This window comes from Elephas maximus, chromosome 12 (assembly GCF_024166365.1).
Source record: "Elephas maximus indicus isolate mEleMax1 chromosome 12, mEleMax1 primary haplotype, whole genome shotgun sequence".
NCBI classification, from domain to species: Eukaryota; Metazoa; Chordata; class Mammalia; order Proboscidea; family Elephantidae; genus Elephas; species Elephas maximus.
Window position 1 is genome coordinate 10,590,526 of NC_064830.1, and position 26,003 is coordinate 10,616,528.

Here is a 26,003-nt window from a genome sequence, read left to right on the forward strand (position 1 = left end):
ATAACAAACTATGGATAACAATGTGAAGAACGGGAATTCCAGAACACTTAATTGTGCTCAAGAGGAACCTTTACATAGATCAAGAGGCAGTTGTTTGGACAGACCAAGGGGATACTGATTGGTTTAAAGTCAGGAAAGGTGTGCGTCAGGGTTGTGTTCTTTCACCATACCTATTTAATCTGTATGCTGAACAAATAATACGAGAAGCTGGACTATATGAAGAACGGGGCATCAGGATTGGAGGAAGACTCATTAACAACCTGGGTTATGCAGATGACACAACCTTGCTTGCTGAAAGTAAAGAGGACTTGAAGCACTTACTAATGAAGATCAAAGACCACAGCCTTCGGTATGGATTACACCTCAACATAAAGAAAACAAAAATCCTCACAGCTGGACCAGTGAGCAACATCATGATAAACGGAGAAAAGACTGAAGTTGTCAAGGATTTCATTTTACTTGGACCCACAATCAACAGTCATGGAAGCAGCAGTCAAGAAATTAAAAGACGCATTGCATTGGGCAAATCTGCTGCAAAGGACCTCTTCAAAGTGTTGAAGAGCAAAGATGTCACCCTGAAGACTAAGGTGCGCCTGACCCAAGCCATGGTATTTTCAATCACATCATATGCATGTGAAAGCTGGACAAGGAATAAGGAAGACCGAAGAAGAGTTGACGCCTTGGAATTGTGGTGTTGGCGAAGAATATTGAATATACCATGGACTGCCAAAAGAACGAACAAACCTGTCTTGGAGGAAGTGCGGCCAGAATGCTCCTTAGAGAAAAGGATGGCGAGACTGCTTTTTACATACTTTGGACATGTTGTCAGGAGGGATGAGTCCCTGGAGAAGGACATCATGCTTGGCAGAGTACAGGGTCAGCGGAAAAGAGGAAGACCCTCAACGAGGTGGATTGACATAGTGGCTGCAACAATGACCTCAAGCATAACAACGATTGTAAGGATGGCGTAGGACCGGGCAGTGTTTCATTCTGTTGTGCATAGGGTCGCTGTGAGTCAGAACTGACTCGACGGCACCTAACAACAACAGCACATAGTAGGAACACCGTAAATATTGGTTCAAGCAGTGAATGAATGAATAAAAAAATTATAATGAGCTGATGCTTCTCTTGGTTAGCTACAGTGTTAATTACCATTTATTGATGACCTTATTAGTTTTTAAAACTTTCATCATACAAATAAAATGCTGCAAAAAAAAAATATTCTACTCTGGATGCAGTCCAAAGAGATACATTTATTTGTATAAGAATCATGGGTATGCCATGAGAAGTTCAACATCCATGGAAGGCTAAATATGAGTGCTTTCCTGCTGCATTCAATCATTTGATTTTATGCCAGAAGGGGAGCTTAAAAACTATGAGAAATCTTTTATAATTTCAAAAGAAATCACAGGGTATTTGCTGATAAGAAAACCTTGGGTTTTCTTCATCCAGGGAGGGATTCTATACAACAACAGTAGAATCTGAGAAGCTAATGAAATATTAGAAACCAGTATAAAACTAAACAAAAGTTTCACAGCCTTCAAAGATGACTAAGGGGTAATCAAGGCCGTAGTTATATTTTAACAACACCAGCAACAAATTGATGTTTGATTTTATTCAAATAAAGGAAGATCTAGACATGTTGCATCCATGAAAAATCTGTTCCTCGATTTATATTGTCTATCATAAAAGTTGATAGGCACCTAAAACACCTGTAAGAAGAAATTGTGGGAGAAGCATTCTGGGACAGAAAAAGGAGATTTTAATTTACTTTGGAATCTACTCCTGCAGAGCGTGTCTCAGGCCAGTTGGGGAAGCAGATGCCAATGGAAGAAATGACAGTGGTGACCCATAGACAACCTGGAGCTATTTTGAAGCTTTATTAGTTCACAGTAAGTGTTAACAACCCGAGAAGCTGAAGGTTATTTTATATTTCACAACTGTGTTTGCAATCACAGTGTGACATTTCCTTTTAAATGCAGGAGAGTGGTTGTTGAGCAGGGGAAGTACCCATTTTCAGAACTTTTGGTGAAATATCAAATCAGGTACCATTCAAATAGAAAATACAAAGTTTTTGGGGGGAGGTAAGTAATTTTTGCTCTTTTGGCCCCAAGTGTAATAGAAAGGAAATAAATATATATTTGCATTTAAGAATATGATTTTCTGAATTTGAATGTGTTCCTCATTACTTCTCCATCGATTTATGCCACCAGCAAGTCCTGGCAGAAAACACATGAAATCCTAGAATTTTAGGGCTGAGAGAAACCTTCATAAGCTTGTGGTAAAGGTGCCAGTATCCAGGCACGCGTTCTCTAGGCTCATGGTGTTTAAAAACTGAGCTAACATTTAAACATCTGGAAGCTATATATAAAAATCTGGGCTTTTGATTTCTCTGGAAAATATGACAATCTGAAAAGGCTGTCGCTAAATTTCTCTTGGCCACAATCGTTAGAGTAGCACCGTTTCCCTAGAGAACGCTATGCTTTCTTCAGCACCATTGACCCCATCCTACCCTAAGGTCTTTTATCCAGATCCAGTGGGCTTCATTTGTTTACAACTGCCCACCCGCTTCAGGTACTTGACTCGTCGCTCCTGATCCAGCACAATCTAAGTCGGAAGGCCTGGGGCCCAGGCAGGATGTCTGACTTGTTCCAGGCTTCACGTGGGGTGAATGTAGAAGGAATACAATTCCCCGAGCCTCCTTGTCCAGTGCTTTTTATGCTTGATATAACTGAGTCTAAGGAAGGCAAAGCAGAACATCTAAATCTCAAGGCCTCTACACCATGCAGAAGCCAGACCTAAAATATATTTTGACCCTAATACTCCCCAGCATGTTTTCTCCTTTTCAGAATGGGTGACTGAGAGCTTGACGTAACTAATGCCATGATGAACCTATAAGTTTTTCTCCTTCCTCTGCCTGCCTTCTCCTTTCCGCATACCTTTGTTAATGACTTTGTTAATGATGTGATGCAAATAACTTTGTTCTTTGTTTTGATCTGAATGCTAATAACTTTGTTTTGTTCTGTCTGACCACCTGTGACTTAAAAGTCCCCCCAGAGAAATTGGAGCCCAGGTGTCTGACATGTCTATCTTTAGCCTGATAAGGAGATGTCTGGCATGTATCTCTTTAGTCTGATAAAGAGTCTTTTGTCATTGCCTTGTAATGAATAACTTCTCCGGCCATGCCATCTGCGGGCTACAAAGACACTTCCAACCTTTGTAAAAATCACGTATAAGCTCTAATGTAAAAAAGCCTTTTGGGACTCCAGAGAGACAGTCTGCATTACTGTTGGATTCCCAGTGGTGGGTACCTCCTAAACAAACTTTCTCACTCTTTCTGACATGGAGTCATGGGCTCAACTGCTTCAGGGCACAGACCCTAAACAGGTAACAATATGAACTTTAGTAGGATTTTATGGAATTTTCATATGAACAGTATTCCCATGCTGGGTGTCAGGACTCAGGATCCAGTTAGTCAGAACTTTTATTGGCAGCAGTCCAAGGCATGGGACTTCAGAGGGCTAGATTGATAGTGTTACCACAAATGTTAAAGGTTCAGAATATGTCAGCTTCTCCCAGAAGCCATTTATGTTTCTACTATATGGACTTTTGTTCAACGGTTTAATAATTTATTTAAATTTTGTGTTCATTCAATTTCTTGAGCATAACACATTCTTTAATATTCTTTTCTTTTTTTCTGAAAGTTACTCTGAACAAGTTTCCAAAGACTTTGCATATGCCTTCAAGAAGTAATTATAATTTTATCTTAAAATACTTGTTTATGTAACCATCTTTCATACAAACTATGAGAATCTTTATGGTAGGAAAAAAAAAAAAAATCAAGCTAAACTAGTAGCGTTCAAGTCAGTTCAGACTCACGGCAACCCCGTATGTTGCTAGGTAGAACTGCAGGTAGGGTTTTTAAGGCTGTGGTCTTTCAGAAGCAGGTCTCCAGGTCTTTCTTCTGGGGTGCCTGTGGGTTGGTTCTTTCTGTTAGTAGTCATGTACTTAACTGTTTGCACCACCCAAGGACTCCATTCATAGCAGAGACCATGCCAAGTTCAGGTTCGTATCTCCTGCACCTCTGAAAGAGCTGGCCACAGCAAGGACTCTGTAAATATCGAGTGGCTGCCTAACTGAAGTGGATGAATGGAAAGTGGACCCGTGGTACTGTAAGGATTCTGAGTGTTTCTGAGTCTGCCTTTCATGGTTTCACAGGTAGGTAGCAAAGCCCCTCTAATCCTCTGGCTTTCCAGATTGAAATGTCTTGATATTTTTAGATCCCACCATGTCGGCACTCATTCCCCTCATCTGATCCCTCTAGGCGCTCACTGTCATGTGCACTGGGGTAAAAAGACCATACATTATAGAGGCAGATGGCCTACAGTTTGAATACTGGCTCTGCATTTACTAACTGCATGATGCTGGACAAATTAACTTCTATGAATCTCAGTTCTCTCAGGTGTAAAATTTCTACTTATCTCACCGGGTGGCTGAGAGAACTGGATGAAATGATTTTCATGAAGAATCTAGCATAGAACCTGGTACATAATAGATGCCAAAGAAATGTCTGTTGTTCTCTTCTTACCTCAATTTCCTAGGTCTATTATGTTTTTCCAAAGAAAATAAAGCAAGCAGAAATGCACATAATATCCAAGTTATGGCCATAAGAAATTGTTACATAGGGTAAGATGATGTTCTTTGCATATTTTTTTAAATTACCTTTCATAGTATCCAATTTTGTATTGGCCTTTTACATCTCTGAACCAGTACACTGGGGTTGTGGCTTTAGCACACTGTGTCTATGATGACTCCTATAGCCAAAATTTGGCTGTATTTATAAAATCAGAAAAATGTATGTGTGTGCATGCATACGTGTGTGTATATGCAGGTTGCATGTAGGTATCAGGTGAAAATCAAACCAAACCAAATATATCGACCCTTTTATAGGACAGAGTAGAACTGCCCCATAGAGTTTCCAAGGAGCAGCTGGTGGATTCAAACTACCGACCTTTTGGTTAACAGCTGAGCTCTTAACCACTGCGCCACCAGGGCCCCATATCATGTGGAGAGTATAACATTCTTTTTTGGTTGAAAGCATTTCCTTTGGACTCTTAACAATCTCCCTTAATCCAACAAGTTCTTTATTTTTAATAGGTGTAAGACTTTTAAATTCCCTAGCCTAGAAAATTGAATAGCAGAGGTGCCTTCATAGAAACTGTAATTCTGGAAACTGGGGGAAATGGGTCACTTCATAGAAGAGTTAGCTCCCTGGAGCTATCAACACACCAGGAGAAACCCAACCCCAATATCCACAGCGTGGATATTCTAGGACAGGAACAATGCATTATTCATCCCGGTGTTCTCTCGCTCCCGGCATGGTGCCTGGCACAGAGGAGTTGCTCAATAAATATTTGCCGAGTCGTACTAAATAAAAATACCACAGTTTCTTTATAGATAGTATGGAGGTGGACAAGCCTTCTTGACAATAAGGACAGAAGTTAGTTAAGGATCACAGAAGCTCTGCAGAGAAAAAAAAAGTGAAATTTTTTTTAGAAGTTAATATTCCTACATATTAGGGGAAACTTCAAAAATATTAAAGAACGAAGATTCAAAAAGGGTAAGCTAAGCATCATTTAGCGCTTTTTAGTCAGCACTTTTTCAGACAAGTCGGGACTGAAATCAAAATCATTAATCTCAGGCCTTTGGGAACCTCTAATCAATATCTTGAGGCACCATGGTGGTGCAATGGTTAAGCGCCCAGCTGCTAACCAGGAGTTCAGCGGTTCGAACTCACCAGCGACTCTTCGGGAGAAAGATGTGGACGTAAGGATTACAGCTTTGGAAATCCTACGGGGCAATTCTACTCTGCCTGTGGGGTTGCTACGAGTTGAAACTGACTCAAGGCAATGGGTTTGGTTTTAATCAATTCTCTGCAGGACAGATAGCAAGCATGGTCAAGAGAAAACAGTAGCGGGCTACAAGCATAACTAAGATCCCTTTCTCCTTCTTTCCTTCCATGCAATTCTGCTGAGAAAGAACGAAGAAGACCAGGTATCTTTCCTAAGGAGCTTACACCTTTCTCCTCTGCACTCTGCATTTTCTCGCCTGTATTGCAGCTACTTACATACAAACTTAAAAACTATTTACAAACCTGTAACTGTTTCCTGAGGGTAAGATTTTTTTCTAATTCTTTACTGTGCTTACTGGTTCTTCTATGTATGGCAAAGTTTCTTGTAAATAAAACCAAAACCAAGCCAAACCCGTTGCCATACAGTTGATTCTGACTCATAATGACCATATAGGACAGAGTAGAACTGCCCCATAGGGTTTCCAAGGAGTAGCTGGTGGATTTGAACTGCTGACCTTTTTGTTAGCAGTTGTAGCTCTTAACCACTGCGCCACCTGTAAATAAGAGATACTTCAATAGTTGGTAAATTACTGAGGAAGACAGATACTCAAACGACAAACTGTAACGTAAGATAAAATGAAGTGAGTGCCAAAATATAAAAATCACTATGGGCTGTATGGAAGGCAGTTTAGAGCACTGAGTAAAGCCTTGGTCTGGAGCTCAACTCCCCAGACCAACCTTTCTTTCTTATGTCTTTCTTTCTTCTTAGCTGTACAATCTTTGACAAATTATCTAACTCCATGTCTTTAGTTTTCTCACCTATAAAAATGTGAATAATAGTACCCATGTATATCCCAAGAATTTGGGGAGAATCAAGGAGAAAACAGCTTTGCAAGTGTTCTAGAAAATAAATAACGATTCAATATAAATGCAGAATGCTAGATCTTAACATTACTGAGTCTAGTCCTGGTAGTGCCCATCTCAGGCTATATCAAAGCCATGCAAGGAAGCACGGTCAATGCCCTCCTCAGCACTTCCTGCACTGGGCATATATTGGAATAAAGAGCAGAGCTCTGTCCAGGTAGCTTGATGTCTAGCCATCTGGGCCCTTGGACAAAGCTTACCCTTCCTTTGTGTCTCCCTGACTATTCTATAGTCTAGGCTTAGCCTCCTCAGTGGCTAGTTGAGACATGCTCTCCCCTCAAAAGCTTTGTTCTTTCCACCCTTCTGATTAAATGACCTTGCTATTTTCCTTACAAAAAAGAATAGCGCCTTCCAATGGAGTCATATATGCTTATCTGCTAGAGGTCTCTTTTTGATACCTCCTTCCAGGCAGTCTCTGAGTAAGAAGCCTCCCTTCTAAACTCCTCTTCCCATCAGTAATCTTGATCCAAAAATCACAACCACTTATTGAGCTCCTACCATTGCTGGTGTGGTTCCAGGTCCTTTTCATACATTATTTCACTTCTGCTTTACGACAACGACATGTGGGTGGAACTACTATTGTCTCTAATTTACAGAAAGAGGCTTTACTGTGTTAAGCAAGTTGGTGTAAGGTTACCCAGCTAGACAAAAAGAACACTAGAGCTAGAATTCACACTGAGGTGTCCTCCACATATTCTACCTCCCCACAGGGTCGCTATCAGTTGGAATTGACTCGATGGTAACAGGTTTGCTTTTTTTATCTTAGTCCATTGATGGTTTTGCTAGATTACTTTTCAAAAAGGTGACTGTCGAGGGTTCATTCTCTTCCTAACCCTTCTTTCTAGCATGTTCAGTCTGCTCCTCTCATCTGGCCTTTCCCCTCCTGTTTTTGGTTAGGCTGAGACTCCCTCCATCGCATAAAAACATCTTCCGACCTCATTGACTCTTTTAACAAATGTCTTGCCTTCTTCCTTTGCTGCCAAGCGTCTCAAACAATGCTGTACACCTTCGTAACTTACTTCCTCTCTCATGCAGTTTGGGCCCTGTCCCGATCAAAACAAAAGAAAACAAAACACCGAACTGTAGTTGTCTAGTGGATTCCAACTCATAGGGACCCTATACGACAGAATGGAACTTCCCCACGGGGTTTCCAAGTCTGTAGTCTTTAGAGAAGTAGGCTGCCACATCTTCTCCCATGGAGCAGCTGGTAGGTTCAAATCATCTACCCTTTGGTTGGCAGACAAGTGCTTTAACCACTGCACCACCAGGGGTCCTTCCTGTCCTAGTATCACTTCTAAATACATTCTTTTAATAAGCACCAGTGACCTATTTCCTGAATCCCCAAAGCTGTATCAGTTCTCATCCCTCTGGATAGCGTTTGCTACTATCGATCACTTTCCCAAATTATTATCTCCCTGATGTCAGATACTGGTTTTAACTGTCAGTGTTCCCTCCTGGGCCCACTGCTATCATGTTTATACTGCTCAGAGGAGAATTTCTCTTTCCATTATTCCCTCCACAGTGAAGAACCTCAAACCAGTGTTTTACCCCTAAACTCTCCCTTAAATCTATGATTCTACATTTCTAGCTACATTTCTGTAGAGTATTACTATCTCAAATTTATTTTAAACCCACATTCAAAATATTTCTTTCTAATGCACAATGCCCTTTCCCCAACCACATCGTTTCTCTCTATTGCACCTTAGTTGTTACTCGCAGCTCTCTTCTCCCTCAGCATTTTGTAAACTTCTTTATTAGACATTTGTGTCCCTGGATTATGGTAGAATGATTTTCCTCCTTTGGTCTATAAGCATCTTGTGAGAAGCGATCTTGTAATATCCCAGCATCAGTCCAGTATTTCTCAATACCTATTTGCTGAATAAATGAAGCAATCATTCTTTCAGTCTTAAGCCTTAAAATCATATGCCTTTTTTTTTTTTTCCTTTTCTTTTCTTCACTCTCCTATCGAATCATCTATCAGGTTCTGGTTTTTTGTTATGGTTTTGTTTTTTTGTTAGGTCTTTTCCTTCCATCACCCTGGATATCACACTAGTTCAAACCCTTATCCTATCAAGATTGAATTATTGCAATAGTCTTCCAGTAGTTCTTCTCATCTCTAGTTTGCTTCCTGGTTAATCCACTATGTTTATAGCTGTAATATTATCATCCCATTTCCATCATGGCTTCCCCTAGTTTAAGAGTCCAGAATGGTTCCCTGTTGACAAACTCGTCTAAACAGGTATACCTGCTTTTCTTTTCTTCTTTTACATTATTGGATTAAAAAAAATGATCAAAAGAAGTACATACAGTGACATAGCAAACAGTGCAGTTGGAAATAAAGCAAAAGGTCTTAGCTCCCTGTCCCTCTAGCCAATTTCATCTCCAAGAGGTAACCCACATTTTCTATACTACTAAAACACAATGAGTAAATAGAGCATTTTGAAAATATATTTATTGTTTACAAACACAGCCTCCATTATACACAAACTTTTCTGTAAGTTGCTATTTTTCAATGATCAAAAGACGCAAATACATATCCAGGTCAATACTTATAGATTAAACTTATTTCTTAATGGTTGCATAATTATTTCCCAGAATGCATATACTATTAGTTATTTAACCACCCTTATAAATTTCCCAACTAACGGACATTCAGAGTATTTTACTTGTTTTATGTCACTATAAAAATGTTGCAATAAATATCACTCTATACACATCTTTGCACATAATTTGGTAAAACAGTTTTCTAAAATGATATTGTCAGTTAACTATTAAAAAACATAAAAACCCATGCACTTTTTAGTAATGTAACCTCATGCCTGTTCCTCTAGGTCCTCAGCACAAACGAATCACATCAGTCTTTAATGTTTGTTGAGTGAAACAAAGTATCTCATTGTTGCTTGTATTGTCTTTTCCTGATTTATGAGGTTAAACATTTTTTCATATTTTGCCCTTTTGCATTTCTTCTTCGGTGAAATTTGAAACAGCTCTTTGTATATGACAAGTATTAACCCATTTGCCTGTCTTATCATCTGCAAGTGTTTCCTTCCAGCTTATTGTTTGTAACTTTGACTTTGCTTATGATATTTTTTCCATACCAAAAACCAAAACCAAATCGCTTGCCATCGAGTCGATTCCAACTCACAGCAAGCCTATAGGGCAGCATAGACCTGCCCCATGGAATTTCCAAGGAGCAGCTGGTAAACTTGAACTGCCGATCTTTTGGGTAAAAGCTGACCTCCTGACCACTTCGCCACATTCAGGTAATCCATTCAGTCATTTCAAAAGGATTCCTTGGTTCTCAAGGTCTCCTATGACCTGGTTATGATTACTTACTGGGCCTTGCTTCCCAGTGCAGCCTGTCTAAACCCTCACTGCAACGGCCTCAGTCCCCTCCTGGGCTCTCACTGGGCTGATTCTCATCTTCACAACTTCAGTCTGGCTCTGTCACCCCCCCTTGCTGCTGTGTCCACCTATACTCTGAGATATATCCTGCCTCCTCTGTGAAGTGGTATCTGATGTTGCTGGCCGACAATAATCTCTCCTTTCTCTAATGAATACAGTTGTCTCTTGGTATATGCATCTGTGGGGACAGGGTTCCAGGATCCCAGTGGATACCAAAATCCAACAATGTTCAAGCCCCTTATATAAAACAGTGTAGCATTTGCATAAAACCCACGCACATCCTCCTGTATACTTTAAATCATCTCTAGATTACTTATAATACCTAATACAATGTATTGTTACCTAATACAATGTATTATTTAGGGAAAAACAACAAGATGGAGGTGAATAATGCTCCAATGACAAGTGCTGGAGAGAGACAGGAACTGTGAAATGGTGGGAGGCTACACCAGGGGGTGCTGCACATCATTTCATTCCTGTCGATTCAGCAAATTCAAGGTTTGCTTTTTAGAACTTTTTTTTGAATATTTTCAATCAGTGGTTGGTTGAATCTGAGGATATAGAACCCACAGATACAGAGGGTTGACTCTAATTGATATATGTGTGTGTGTGTACATATATATACACACATATATCTAAAAACCATTACCATCAAGTCTATTCCAACTCATAATGACCCTATAGGAGAGGGTAGAACTGCCCCATATGGTTTCCAAGGAGTGCCTGGTGGATTTGAACTGCTGACCTTTTGGCTAGCAGTTATAGCTCTTAACCATTATGCCACCAGGGTTTCTGTATGTATGTATATGTATGTAATTGTTGTGGTGTGTGCCATTGAGTGAATTTTGACTCCCAGTGACCCTTTAGGACAGAGTAGAATTGCCCCATAGGGTCCCCTATGCTATAATCTTTACAGGAGCAGATGGCCAGGTCTTTTTTTCCTAAGAGCCATTGGTGGGTTCAAACCTATAACCCTTTGGTTAGCAGTCAAGCACTTAACCGTTGTGCTCCCAGGGCTCCACAGATATACAGTCATGTGCCATTTGATGTCCCTTGGAACTCAGATATGCCTGCTCACCCCCCACCAGCGGGAACAGGCACCCCTGCCTGGGAAGAGTGGGTACCCGATCCTGCTCCTGAGTGTGCAAGGTCAGCAGGCATCCTGGGCCCGGCTGGGGCAGGCTCACTGGGGTTGCCTAGACTGCTCCCCTTCTGCCCAGGCCCACCCCTGAGCCTCCCTGCAGCAGTGGCCTTCATGGGGCTGCAGGTACACGGGGCGGGGCCCAGCTGAGAGCTCACCTGAGGCTTCAGCAGCAGAAGCTTAGCCCAGGCAGCTGTGTGCCTGGGAGCCCCTAGGACCCAGGTGTTTGCACAACGAACAAAACACATAATGACCTATTTCACTGAATACATAGTGGACATTAAGTAACACATGACTGTATAATTAAGGTGGAGGTGAAAAAATAAGAGCCCAAAATACATCTCCTTTTGATAGTTATTAAAACTATAAATGTGACTAAGGAGTTGCTTTTAATACGTAGTATACAATGTTATATATTCATGAGTAGATTTGCAAAACTTCTTCTGAGACTGTACCTGGTCTATATCAGCACTTCCCACCCTTTACTTCTCCCAGATTTAATTTTTGAAGAAAAATACAGGTAAAAATTCATAGATATTTTAACATTGGAAAGCCTGTAACAGAAACTGTCCATTAATATAGGTATTTGAAATTATCCTAGCGATTTTCTGGTTTATAAAAAGTTAAGGTTTTTTTTCAAAATTATTTTATGTTTTTTAGAGAAGGAAAATATTAAAAGAATTAAAAATAGAAAAGTTAGAGACGTTTATGTCTACAAGTGGCTGAATATGTAGTTTGTGAAATACATGTCTATGTTCAGGGGAGGCAAAATATACTACTCCACAGAAAATTTTCCAAAATGAAAATGCTTTGAAATGATTAAATGGGCAACATATATGAATTTTAGAGACAGAATGCTAGACTTGAACTTTTTAAAAAACCTGAGTTGAGTTATATTTTTTTCACTTACTGTGTTCCTTTACCTTCTTAAGTCTCAATTTCATGATCTATAAAAAAAAGTCACCCTCTATAAAATAAGAATCAGATGGATGTGAAAGTTCATAACATATGTGGGAGAACCTGTTCTGATTGCATTGTCTCCCCTAAAAATATTTGTTGGGATCTCAACACCTATACCTTTGCATGTTGTCCCAGTTGGGAATAGGGTTTTTTGTTGTGTTAATGAGGTCATACAAGTATAGGGTGTGTCTTAAACCTAATCACTTTTGAGTTATAAAAAGAACAGATTAGGCACAGAAACAAGGGAAGACAGAAGCTATTTGATGAGGACAGAGGTAGGTGAGTCTACAAGCCCAAGACTCTACGGATTGCTGTCTACTAGAAGTTGAAATTGACAAAGATCTCCCCACAGAGCCAGGCTCTGAATTCGGATTGCTGGCCTCCTAACCTGTGAGAAAATATATTTCTGTACTTTAAAGTCACCTATTTGTGGTATTTCTGTTACAGTAGCACCCAGGACCTAAGACAGTGCCCCTCACCTCAGGAAGCTTCTAGAGAGCAGAAAAAAACAAAAATGCTTTGACAGAAGAGTCACCCAAATGATAGGAACAAAACCTCAAGAAACAACATGTAACATAAGGCAAGAGAGCAAAAAGTTCTAGAAGGAATGAGAGGGACAAGGAAGGATCATGCAAGTTATGATCACAAAATCTTGAAGGCTGTGGACTGGATGAAGTCCATTAAAAACCAGACCAAAACAAAGCAAAAATACCTGTTGCTGTCAAGTCAATTCCAACTCATAGCAACCCTACGAGACAGAGTAGAACTGCCCCACAGGGTTTCCAAGGGGCAGCTGGTGGATTCAAACTGCCGACCTTTTGGTTCGCAGCCACGCTCTTAACCACTGCGCCACCAGGGTTTCCAAAGTCCGTTAGTGGTTCCGTATTGTCCATCACTAGGATGCAGTGAAACATAAGTGTGTTTCTGGCTGTGGGGTTGGTATACCAAATCTTTATCCATTAGATGATGGGATGTGGAACTAGCTGATGCTTAAACCCCTTGCACCCCTGACGTTGTGTGAACAATGGTGGATTTCTAAAGAGAATCTCAGGAGAAAAGTAGAAATACTTTCATATTTCAAGAAACTATGCAATAAACAGGTGGTGAGAAAGGCAAGGCCTTAGGTTGAGAGTGCTTTGCCTGAGACAGACTTTAAAAGGACAGAGATAAGTAAAAGCTAGAGCAGGAGTGGAGCAGGGATGAAGGAAATGTCTCTCTCTTATTTATTTATTTATTCTCAAGATAAGGTCTACCTATCAGAGAGGAAGAGGGAATAGCTATACAAAGGAAGAGAAGGCAAAAAATGGAATAAGGGCTTTGAAGAAGAAAAGTGGACATACTTTGTGAGAGAATAAGAGGCAGATGGAAAAGGTGATGATAGAAAGAGGTTTTGAGGTAGAGAATGAAGGGCTCTTATGTTGGATAGTTTTCATTGCGTAAGGGAGTACTTTGCTGACAATGCTGGTCTAGAACAGACATCCCTGCCATGCTAGAAAATCTTAATACTCTGATTTAGTACTTTATACCCACCTGCAGAGTATAAAACCTCACTGTGCACAGTGAGAGGCTGTTCTGCACACAACCAGAGGTAAGAAAGAGGCCACCATTTACCTTGCAGGAAGCCTTCTCTCCTAAGAACGGAGGCAGCGTGACTCAGTGGGCAAGACAGAGGCTTGAGAGTCAGGAGTTCTCTCTAAGTTCTAATCCTGGTTCTCTCCAGCTTGTGACTGTGGTGAAGTCACTTAATTTCTCTGTGCCTCGGTTTCTCCATCTGAAAAATATGAAAAACAGTATAAATCACTGAATGTGTTCACTAACATACTAGGAAGAAAAATAGAGAGCGTCCTCTTTACAAGCGTCTGTAATGATACTTCAGCTTTCTCAGGGACAAAATGCCTTTTTTATATCCATAGACATCGAATCTCCATTTGAATTTACTGTCCTAGAATTGAAGACTGTTCTTTAGACCCTGACTGTGTCTTCTGGGACTTGCTCAGGTGGTCCTGTGTGGGTCCAGTTGGCCCAGAGAGTCTACCTCTCTAGGAGCTAAGTCAGTTCCGTAGGTTGTGATAGATTTGGCCCTACTTGAAAAGAGTCTGTGGGCTCTTAGCTCAAGTGGACCAGCAGCCTTCTGGCCAGCCTTAAGTAGAGTTTCTTTTCTAGATCTAGGATGGGATCAGCCCGTACTTGAACTTTGCCGGGTAGTCCCCAACCAGAATTTGCATTGTGACCTTTATTTGGTCTGCAATTTCTCTGGAGACTTTATGAGCCATAGGAAAAGGTTTGTCTCTTTAAAATTTGTAAAGCTAGAATAGTTCACAAAACATGTTCTCATCCATTATGTCATTGAGTCATCAATCAAATTATAGGAAGGAAGAAACCAATCCTCAGAGAGGTTGAAATTTGCTCAAAGCTACCCAGCTCAACAGAGGTGGGGTCATGACTGAATTCGAAATCTCTTGTCTGAAAATCTAGCACTCCTCACACTGTAATAAGGCCTGTTCAAACAGGGAACCTAAGGGGGTGAGAGACAGGGTAGGGGAGTTAAGTCCTCGGGCTCTTGGAGGAGGATCTGGGAGGTGGAGGTGGTGCTGGCTATAAGCAAGACAAACTTGCTTCTCAACGTATCCACTACTATTTATTCAAAAAAATTCAATACCTGTTTCTCTTGTGGTTTAATGGAATAAAAAACCTATTTTAAAACTGCTCACAAGTGAAGAGCCTTGAGATGCTTGGAGCTACTATAATCTAGAATTTACTATTGCTATTTCAATTAACCAGCTTAAGATAGATGATCAACATCACTTTGTAATGCTGAAGTTTTGTATCAACTTTCTTTGTAATTCCCCACTTAAGCAATAGGTAACTAGATACCCCACTGCCTTCTGACTCAAAGCGACCCTGTAGGACAGAATAGAGCTGCCCCATAGGGCTTTCGAGGCTGTAAATCTTTACAGAAGCAGACTGCCACATCTTTTCCCCGAGGAGTGGCTGGTGGGTTCAAACTGCCGACCTTTCAGTTAGTAGCTACCAGGGCTCCTTATTTACCTTTCTCTGAATCATGAAACCAGTGTTCCTTGTACTGAGTTGTAAATCCTTTCCTTGGACACTTAATTTTTCCAAGATAAAAATTGGTCCACACAGAAAATAAATATTGGAACATGTATAAGCTGCCAAGAATATAATGATATAGGTCACAGAGGATTCAAACTCATTAGTTGTCAGAAAGAGAAAAGAACTAGATAAAAAGAGCTGCTCCCCACTCTCTCCTTTGTACAGAATCATCTTCCCTAAACTTTATTACAAACTCCTCGTCTATCTTACAGCACAGTCCTCTTGGCAATAGGCAAAATTTCTTGTCTTTGTATTGGCTTTTAGTAATTGATTAATAGGAACTTGTTGATCAGATGACAAAAGAAATAAAAAAGACAAAAGATAAGGTTTCTATCGAGGAATGGCATTCTAATTAATTAATGTTATATAAATGACTCAATCAACCAGTAAAATGTTTAATTGTCAAAAGATTTGAAATCAGTTAGAATTGGATTATTATAACACTACCACTTACTATCTCATGACCTGAGTAAGTTGTTTTGTATGCATTGATTTCCTTGAAATTCTCAATGTTTAAATTAAATAATATACATAAAGGGTCTAGATCATAAGTGCTCAAAAAAAGGCGGTTGTTGTAGTTAGGTGCCATCGAGTTGGTTCTGAATCATAGCGACCTTATGAGTCCAACAGAAGGAAACACTGCCCGGTCCTTTGCCATCCTCAGAATCACTGCTGTGTTTGAGCTCATTGTGGCAGCCACTGTGTCAATCCATCTCCTTGAGGGTCTTCCTCCTTTTCTCTGACTTTACCAAGCATGTTAGGTTTATATATTATTATCACCATATACCAATTTAATAACATAAAAAAACCAAAATCTATTGATGTCAAGTTGATTCCAGCTCAGAGTGACCCTACAGGACACAGCAGAATTGCCCCATAGGGATTCCAAGGAGCAGCTGGTGGATTTGAACTGCCGACCTTTTGTGAGCAGCTTGAGCTTTTAACCACTGTGCCACCATAATCTCTCTGAATTTTAGCTTCTCATTGATAACTGTGATGATGTAACAAGTAGTAAAAGCTATGTGTAGAGAACTCTGGCTCCCTAAAAATGAATGCTGTTAACTCATTTAATCAATATTTATTGAGGGCTTACTATGCGGCATTTTGCTAGACTTGTGTAATATATAGTGTAAAAGAAGACAGACGAGAGATTTTTCCATGAATGCAAAGGGAAGCTAAAAGCTGGACTACAGAAAATTTAGGACCAACAAAGTTGCAATCTTAAATATTCAGAAACGATTTGATTTGGGGTATAAAAGAAAACAGAAATTATGACAAACAGAAAGAAAAAGATGTTTAAAAAAGTATGTGTAAAATAGAAATTTCAGGGCCATCATTAAATTCCTCCTGCAAAAAAAAAAAAAAAAAAAATCACAAAAAGAGAAAAACACAATGTAATCTATTATGGCAAGAACCAAACGAGTTGATACGCACACGCTCCATTTTCATCCTACAGTGTACGCTGGTTGCTTTGTCTTTTTTTTTTTTTTTTTTTTTAGTAAATCCTTTTATAAAACTATTGTTATGGTAAAGAAGTATTTTGCAGTTGATACCCAATTGCATGTTAGCAATATTAAAAAACATAATATAAATAGCTCAAAGTATTTAAAAAACTAAAGAAATTATGTATTAATGAATGACAAGCAAGCGATTAATTATGGCACAACTAGTATTACCAGAATAAATTAAATTAGATCTGAGAGTTCTACGTATCGAAGTTGTCATACAAACCAAAACATATTCATTCATGGGTTTTGTATTTGGTTAACAACAAAGCTGCGTTAGACAAAGCCGCTTAAAATAACACATGGAAGAAGGGGAAAGAATAATGAGGTAGAACAAATTCTCTGTTTGAAATCTGCATGTTAACCTAACTTTAATCAGAAGATAGTGTCTTGTGATTCCGAACAGGATACTTACTGCAGAAAGCCAAAATGCTTCCCTCACTAGAGTAAGACCAGACCCGACGGAGTACCAACCTCTCTCTCTCCATCCGCTACAGGGCTGATCAGGTCCTTTCCAAATACAGCTAGAAGTAAGAACCCAGCAGAATACTTCCTTGTTTGGTCCCTAATTTATTTATTTTTAGCATTAAAAGTCAGTAGAACAAATTTCCTCTGGGAAACTTATTTCAGAAAATCAAAGTCTCAGACCTAATTTATTTCTGTTTATTTGGTTTTAAAAATTTCATTCACAATTGTCCAGATAAAGACCTTAATAGGAAAGGAAATGGACTGAAATATGTAATTAGTGGTAATCTCATTGTGCGGGGAACCTCCACTATCAGAGCAGTTATTGACTGTGTTTATTTGCTTATTTACTTGTTTCCCATCTCTCTTAGAATATAAGTTCCTAGAGGGGAGAGGATTTGTCTATTTTTGATTCCTAGGTTAATTCCACTGTTTTAGTATCCCATAACTTTCTTGTTCTGTGTGTGTTTGTGTGTATTTTGTTGACACAACCCCAGGTATTTTTTCAGAATCAGAACCTACAAGTAAATTTTCTGAGTCTCTGTATGTCTGGTAATGTCTTTATTTTTACTCCTAATTGAAATTCTAAGTACAATATCATTTTTCCTGAGAACTATGAAGGCACTGCTTCCATTCTGGCATTCCATACTGAGGCCAATCTGATTCTTACACTTGTCAGAAGGGCCACTCTCTCTCCAAATAGTTCTTAGGATCTTCTCTTCATCCTTGACTTTCTGAAATTTATAAGCATATGCTTAGGTGTGTGAGTCTTTTTTTCATCTTCATAGTTTAGCATTCAGTGGACCTGAAGCCTGTTGATCTGTGAGAATTGTTTTCTCATTTCCTTAACAATTTCTTCTCATTATTTTCATTAATGTCTTTGTTTGTCTGAATTCCTACTAAGTTGACTTGGATTGTCCAAATTGATCATCCATTGATCTTAGTGTTGATATTTTTTTTCATTTCTTTTTCTTTCTTTCTCTATCTTCTGGAAACTGTTCTTGAATTTATCAAGTTCTCCAACTTGGAGAATCCTATCTTTTATATTCTAAAATAAACTTACATTTATTCTGATGATTTTTTGACTTGAGAAGAGGTTAGAGACCAGGTCTCACCATTGCCTGACCAATACCTCTCACAGTGGGTGACACAAAACAAGCATTAGATAGATACGAGCTCATTAATGAAGTGAAATGAATCTCCACGACAGCTAAATGTCGTTACCACCTCCACTTTGCAGATGTTGAACAGAGCTGGAAAGAGGTTAAATAATTTGCCTGTGTTTGCTCAGTTTATGAGTAAGTCAGAAAACAAAGGACAGGATGCCCTCAAGTACAATAGTCAAGAATAACATAGGGAACAATGCCAGGGTTTCCTGTGCTCCCAAAATTCTTGGTGTGCATTTTTCCTTTGCTGAATGAGCAATGTTCAGTTTCCCTTGCTTAGTGGCCTGATTTCATCTTCTTTCTATGAGAGACCAGGCTGGTGGTTTTCAAGTCTTTCGATCCATAGTAAGATACATACTTGACACCTTGATTCGGTGTGTACGTACTATGCATATTAATAGAGAAAAGTGAAACTACAACTGAGACAAACATTTCACAAAACAATACTTAATGCCTATTTGGAAAAGAATAGCAAAAATGGTTGCACAATATAAAGAATGTAACCAATGTCAATGAATTATATATGTAGAAATTATTAAATTGGTGAATGTTTTGTTGTGTATATTTTCACTACAATTAAAAAAAACTTATTATATTGGATGTCCTCTAATGTTTTCCATTAAAAAAAAAATATTGGTCTCAACTTTCCAAATTAATTTCACAACTTACTTATGAGTTGTGACCCACAGCTAGAAAAAATGCTAGCGAAGGCCAATGGATGGGTGCTCTCTCATGTTCACCTGGACTTGCTATGTTACCATGCCTTATTGACCCTGTGCTCCTAACATAATATTCAGGGCTGCTACCAGGATAATGGCCTGCCTTGACTTTTTCTGGCCCAATTCATCATCAACTTTTATGAGGATCAGGTGTTGAAAAATCATTCACAAAACTAGTTGTAAAGAAAATAACAGTTTTGTATTTCACGGCTGTATGTAGAATTCCAAAAAAGCTTTTCATATTACATTACACACTTTTGTTGGCTTGTAGTTTGATACCACTGGTACATTTTGAGTTACCTTTGTGTTCCATGCTGCCTATGAGAACACATGGATGTATTTAAAAGACTCCTGAAGCATGCCCAGTTTTTCTCAGGTCTTTAATGTGTCCAAAGTATACTAACTGCAAAACAGCCCAGTCACTTGACTCTACTCATTGCCACGACACTTTGGAAAAGTTTTTCAGGAGAAATGTTAGGCGTGACCACTCTGGCCTTTGGAATTCAAAAAACCTATGTCTCCATGTCACTCCAAAATAAAGCTTACAAGTACTCCAAAATATGAACCTGTTATCCTTGAGTGCTACCTGCATAGCTTTCCAGTTAGGCTTGGTCTGTTTTTACAACACAATCTACAGGGTGTGACCTCTCACATCTACACCTTTAATCCATATCTCTCAATTCAGCTTCATCCTTATTTCCAAATGCCTTTTGGACTTTTCTACCTAGACATTTCAGATAAACCATCACCAGGTTCAAGTGTAACTTATTAAATACTCAGTAAAACCTGCTCCTTCTATGTTCCCTGTGCTGGTGAATAGAAACATTATCCACATTACCCAGCCCGGAAATGTCTGCCATTTTTCTTATTCCCATATCCAGCTGTTTCCTAGGTCATTCAAGTCTAATCCTTAAATGTCTCTCAAACCAATTTTCTCCTCTCCTGTCTGTTATTTTGCTTTATTCCTTCAGCATTGGCCATGGTTCCTGGCCTTATTGCTTTTCCTTGGGATGCCTGCAAGAGATTTTTCCTGGTGTTCTTAACACAGCTCCCATTCGGTCCATTCTCTATATCTTTGCAAGATAAATCTTGGTGAAATACAAAGTCAAGCAAATGGATTCCTGCTGACAATTGTTTAGTATTTCTCCATCAACTTCAAGATAAACCAGCGCCTTAGAGTAAGGCATCACAGGTCTTCATGACTTGGCCCCTGCCTACCTGCCTACCCCATTTGGAGCAATGCCCCTCATAATAAGCCCATGCTAAATGATATCAGTTTCCTTCCCCTTCTCACACCTCTTGTCTCTTTATATCCATAGGTCTGCATGGATCATCTTGCTCTCAGTCTCTCTTTGATTCAGTTAATTATCATTGTCTCGAAGAAGCGTGTGCCTTAGCGCCACCCTACCACTCCTGAGCTAGCTTAGGTGGCTCTGTTACGTATTCCTAGAGCACTGTGGAAACCTGGTGGCACATTGGTTAAGTGTTTGGCTGCTAACCAAGAGGTTGGCAGTTTGAATCTACCACCTGCTCCTTGGAAACCCTATGAGGCAGTGCTACTCTGTCCTATAGGGTACCTATGAGTTGGAATTGACTCGACGGCAACAGGTTTGGTTTTATAGCATCTCATGCTTTCTTTTTATCATAAAACTCATCACATTCATTTATTTATTACAGCAATAGATTTGGTTTTGTTTTTGGTATAGCACCTCAGGAGCCCTGGTGGCTAAGAGCTTGGCTGCTAATCAAAAGGTCGGCAGTTTGAATTCACCAGGCACTCCTTGGAAAGCCTATAGGGGCAGTTCTACTCAGCCCTATAGGGTTCCTATGAGTCAGAATCAACTTATCGGCAACGGGTTTGGTTTTTGGTTTTAGTTTTATAGCACCTTGTCATGGATTGAATTGTGTCCCCCCCAAAATATGTGTGTTAACTTGGTTAGGGCATGATTCCCAGGATTTTGTGGTTGTCTTTCATTTTGTGATTGTAATTTTATGTGGAGAGGATTAGGGTGGGATTGTAACACCACCCTTACTCAGATCCAATGTAAAGGGAGTTTCCCTGGGGTGTGGCCTGCACTGCCTTTTATCTCTCAAGATACAAAAAGAAAGGGAAGCTAGCAGAGAGTAGGGACCTCATATCACCAAGAAACCAGCACCAGGAGCAGAGCATGTCCTTTGGACACAGGGTCCCTGCCCCTGAGAAGCAACTTGACCAGGGGAAGATTGAGGACAAGGACCTTCCTCCAGAGTCGACAGAAAGAGAAAGCCTTCTCCTGAAGCCAACGCCCTGAATTTGGACTTGTAACCTACTAGACTGTGAGAAAATAAAGCCATCAGCTTGTGGTATTTCTGTTATGGCAGCACTACATGATCAAGGCACATCTCATGCTTTCTTTTTATCATAAAATTCATCACATTCATTTATTTGTTTCATTCATATCTTCTTTCTTTCATATTTCAGATAGAAGAACATATTACTCGGTATTATAGCTATCTGCTTACTTGTCTATTTCTCTATTGTATTTTAAAGTTTATTCTGAAGCTGTGCAAAAATTCTCCTTTCACATTTTGGGTATTTATAGGATAAAATGGGGAATATGCCAAGGTAGTACTCTTACTGGCAGGACTCCTGAGTGGGTTATTCTATTTCTCCTAGCACTATAGCTGTTTCTCCATATAGAAGGTGCCAGCAGGTGAGAAGTGCAGCCAGCAGGAAACCAAGAAACACCATTTCTCTATATGACTCTTCAGGTCTAAGGGAAAACATTCAGAAGAATGGAATGGGCTGCTTGGGTGATTTGAGAAATTATAGGCTAGGAAGTCTGGAAGCTGACTTTCCATTTGGAAGTTCTGCTTGGCTATGAAAAATCTATGTAGCACCTGACAGTTAAACCTTATCTGGCTGCTGGACCAGAGTCCCCTGATCGACAAGGCAGTATTTTAGGGTGAAAGTTTTATTTGAGGCGTGCCATTCTGCTGGTGTTTTACAGTTCTACCAATAAATGCATTACATTGGAGTAAATCTTGGTACCTTCTGCAGTCCCCTGTGAAGGTCAATGTGAAATTGGTCCAAAGATATAACAGGTTGCTCCTGAGGTAGTAAGTTTCCCATCACTAGGAACTGGTCAATAATGGCTCAGTCATCGCTTGTCAGGAATGTTGTATCATAGAGAGACCAAGGATTGAACCCCAGCTCTACTACTTATTGTCTCTGTAACCTTTAAGATTCATAAGACACCTCAAGGAACACTCAGGAGCTGTGAGTAAACCAGTCAACCTGAGCCACTGAAGCAAACTCCATTTCGGCCTCCGATGCCAGGGGTCAGGTTCCCTTGGAATTCAGCTTTCTTTTTCTCCTGGGATTTTTGTTATTAGACTTTCTCTTGAATGATTCTTGGAAACTCCCTCACCAACCTTTCTTCTCTTAGCCAAAACTATTGCTTCTCAGCAAAAGGATCTGATAGTGTATCTGCTTGTCACTAACCAAGAAATTGGATTCTGTCTCTGCCCAGCTGTTCTGGAGTGGGACAATAAATCTGACCTCCATTCTGAGGCCCAGAGAAGTGAATTATTATGCGCAAGATCACGGCTTGTTGTGGTAAAGCTATGCGTAGAACCTATCTCTTTGTTCTCAGTGCAGCACTGGCCAGTGCTGATAGGGTTGTGATCATACTTCAGCACCTGCCACCTTTGCAGGAATCCTAGTTTGGCTGTTGATCAAGTTGCTTCAAGTTGACCCCAATTTCAAGTCAATATTCTGCAGATCAGGTGACACGTGGGACACAGGCTGCCCTCCTGTTCACTAAGTCCAGTTCCAGCTTAATTGAAGTAGCCAAAAATAAGTAACAATACTTACAGGAGAGGTGAGAACCCTGATGGCCTGGGTGGGTGCCATGGAGGGTAATTAAATTCCATCAACATAAAATGCTCCTGCAGTTTTTGCAAAGTGTTCTTCAGGTGTTGCTGCACACTGGCCAGGCCACCAGGGGCTGCTAAAGAGTTGCTTCCTGTCCCTACAGAGGCTTGAGTACTTTGGGTCACAGGTGGAGTTATTGTGCATAAACTGTTTCATGCATATGTATGTTTAAGAAGCATTTGCTAAATGCATCACGTTATTTGATCTTATGGGGATTTGATCCATATGACCAGGATTGTGGACACCTGTACCTTTTTTCTGTGCACCAAATTTGTCTGATAAATAACAATTAGGTGTTAAAGAATGCCTGCATCAATAATAGATAGCCTCGCTGTAGCTTTTAATGAAAATAAACATATTTAAAAGCTAGCAAAGTGCATCATAACTGTTATTATTTAACTCTTTACCCTGAGGCGGGATGTGTAGGAATTCTGCTTTTCTCTTGAGCAGTTGGGGAGACTTCAGCTGCCTTCTGTCTAGTGGGAAAGCGGGGATTTAATGCTTTAATCATAAGCCCCTGTGCTTCTGAGCCACTTTCATCTGAGAGCTCCAAGTTCCTCACAAACAGTGACTTAATTAATCCTCACAGCTGCCCTCTGCATTGGGTAAACATTATAATCCACCCTTCACAGTTGATGGAACTCCAGGAAGGCAGATCACCTTGGAAGGAAATGAGTGCCCTGTAAAGCTCTATAAACTGTGGACTAGACATTAAAGGCATTAAAGGAAGCCATGGTGGCATGGTTGTCTCTGGACTTGAAGAGGTCTTTATCCTCCCCTTTATCTTCTCTCACTCTTGGCAATCAATTGTTGCCAGCATCACAGAAATGATAAAATCTGAGTCTTTCATCAAGGACTGGGCCCTTATCTTAGCCCTCTTTGTAACCCAGTTGCTAAGTACATAGCCTAGAGCTCCATGCGCTATGGGATGAGTACAGATAAGTTACATTTAGTTCAAAGGATAAAGAGTGATGCAGGGCAGTGAAGTGCAAATGCCAGAGCTAATGGGAGAGGGTTGTAATCAGAGGAGCTCAGGGCAGACAGAGCTGCTACAGACAGAAGTTTCGGGGAAGAAAGTGAGAGTTGGGCCTTGAAGGGAAGAAATAAAACAGATATGCACAGAAGATTCACCTGGCATTTTGGTGTCAGAGGTGGGATAGCAAGGGCAAAAGCCCAGAGGTGGTACTTCTCAGCCTGGATGAGAAGCAATAGGTAGAGAATGATGATGGAGAGAAAGATTTTGGTAAGGCAGAGTACAAGGTTTCTGAATTAAGGAGTTTGGACTTTGTTTTCCTTTTATGTAAAAAAGGGCTATTGAATGCTTTAGAGCAGAGCACGCTTATAAGCCATATTATGTTTTAATTTTTATTTAATGAATGAATTCTTTACTTAGTTTCATTGGAAACGTAAGTTATCTAGCTGGGCCAGCACTTGATCTGATTTTTTATACTTATGAATCAAGAAAGGAGTTAGGTTCCTGGTACAAAACAGATCATAAACATGTCTAAGTGGTTTCAAAAATTGGGCATCATGGTCCTAAAAACACTTGCAATGTTGAAGAGGGTGGATATAAAGGTGGGGCCCTGTGGTGCAGTGAATTACTTAATATGGCCCTTCTAGTCATAATCTTTGTGACTTCTATATAATGTTTGAGTGAGACTATGAAAATAAGGTGCTTGTGGCCCACCAAGGGGATTGGACAACTTTCTGCTAATGCAAATAAGGTGCATGGAACACTTGTGGGAGTGAAACCATGCAAATAAGGTTTATGGGACCCTAACAAGGGGATTGATCAATTTTTCCATTCCGCTAGACCTAAAATAAACCATTCCAGAGATGAAGAGGGGAGACCTCACTACCACCAAGAAAGAAGAACTAGGAGTGGAGTGCATCCTTTGGCCCTGGGATCCCTGCACTGAGAACCTCCTAGACCCAGGAGAGAGAGAAAGATGGCTGTAACATCAGAGATGGTAAGACATGGCAAGAAGCAGCAGGAGAGAAACAGGAGCCGCAGCAAAGGCAGCAGAACCCGGAGATCAGCAGGAGATCGGCTTCCCCACCCACAAAAGGAGAAAGCTGAGCACCTTCAAGTAGGAAACTCGGCTGGTGGAGTGGGGTGCCTCTGTCCACTCGGAACTAGGCTTGCCGACCCAGGGAGCTAGAGAGTTGAGTGTCTTTGCCCTGAGGCTTACAGGTGGAGTAGGGTGTCCCTGGGAACTTATTGGTGGAGCTAAAGAGCTTTGTAACAATTTCTTGATCAAGGCAGACTGAACCAAGGGGACAAGGGCCAGAGAGAAGCCTGCCTTGGGTAAGAAAGAGAATGTCCTGATTGAAGAACTGTATCCTGAGTCATTCCTGATTCTGAATTGTATCCTGTTACTTCTTTAATAAATCCCATAACTGTAAGTCTAGTCTGGTGAGTTCTGTGTAGTCACTGCAACAAATTATCAAGCCCAGAAGAGAAGCAGAGTGCCGTGGGAGGGACAGCTGGTGTCAGAATTGGTAAAAAGGTTGGTGGGAAGAGGTACGTCTGACCTTCACTTCACAGGAATCAGCCTTGGGCAGATGCTGATAGTGACTCTCTCTCTCATCCTTGTGAAGTTCGAGGAGGTCAGGTGCCTCTGTCACGCCATGTTTTACAGACCCTAATAAGCAGCCTCCCAAAGATCCTCTCAACCTCTGGGGATTTAATTTAGGGCTCACTGACAATGATGAAAAACTAAAAGGCATGTGGCACGGATGTTTGTTGTTCTTGGTTGCTGAGGAGTCAATTCTCGGCATGTGTACACAGTAGAACTGCTCCATAGGGTTTTCAAGGGTACCTGAGAATTCCTTAT

At 40.3% G+C, this 26,003-nt stretch overlaps 1 protein-coding gene across 4 annotated transcripts in view; it reads right to left on the reverse strand.

The window, feature by feature from the left end:
- MYT1L (myelin transcription factor 1 like) overlaps positions 1-26,003 on the reverse strand; it is a 529,823-nt gene that overhangs the window by 234,546 nt on the left and 269,274 nt on the right. For all 4 annotated transcript variants that reach the window (XM_049902577.1, XM_049902576.1, XM_049902575.1 and 1 more), the window contains exon 4: positions 13,893-14,052. The gene's annotated coding sequence lies outside the window, so the exon portion shown is untranslated. The remainder of the gene's footprint in view (positions 1-13,892; positions 14,053-26,003) is intronic.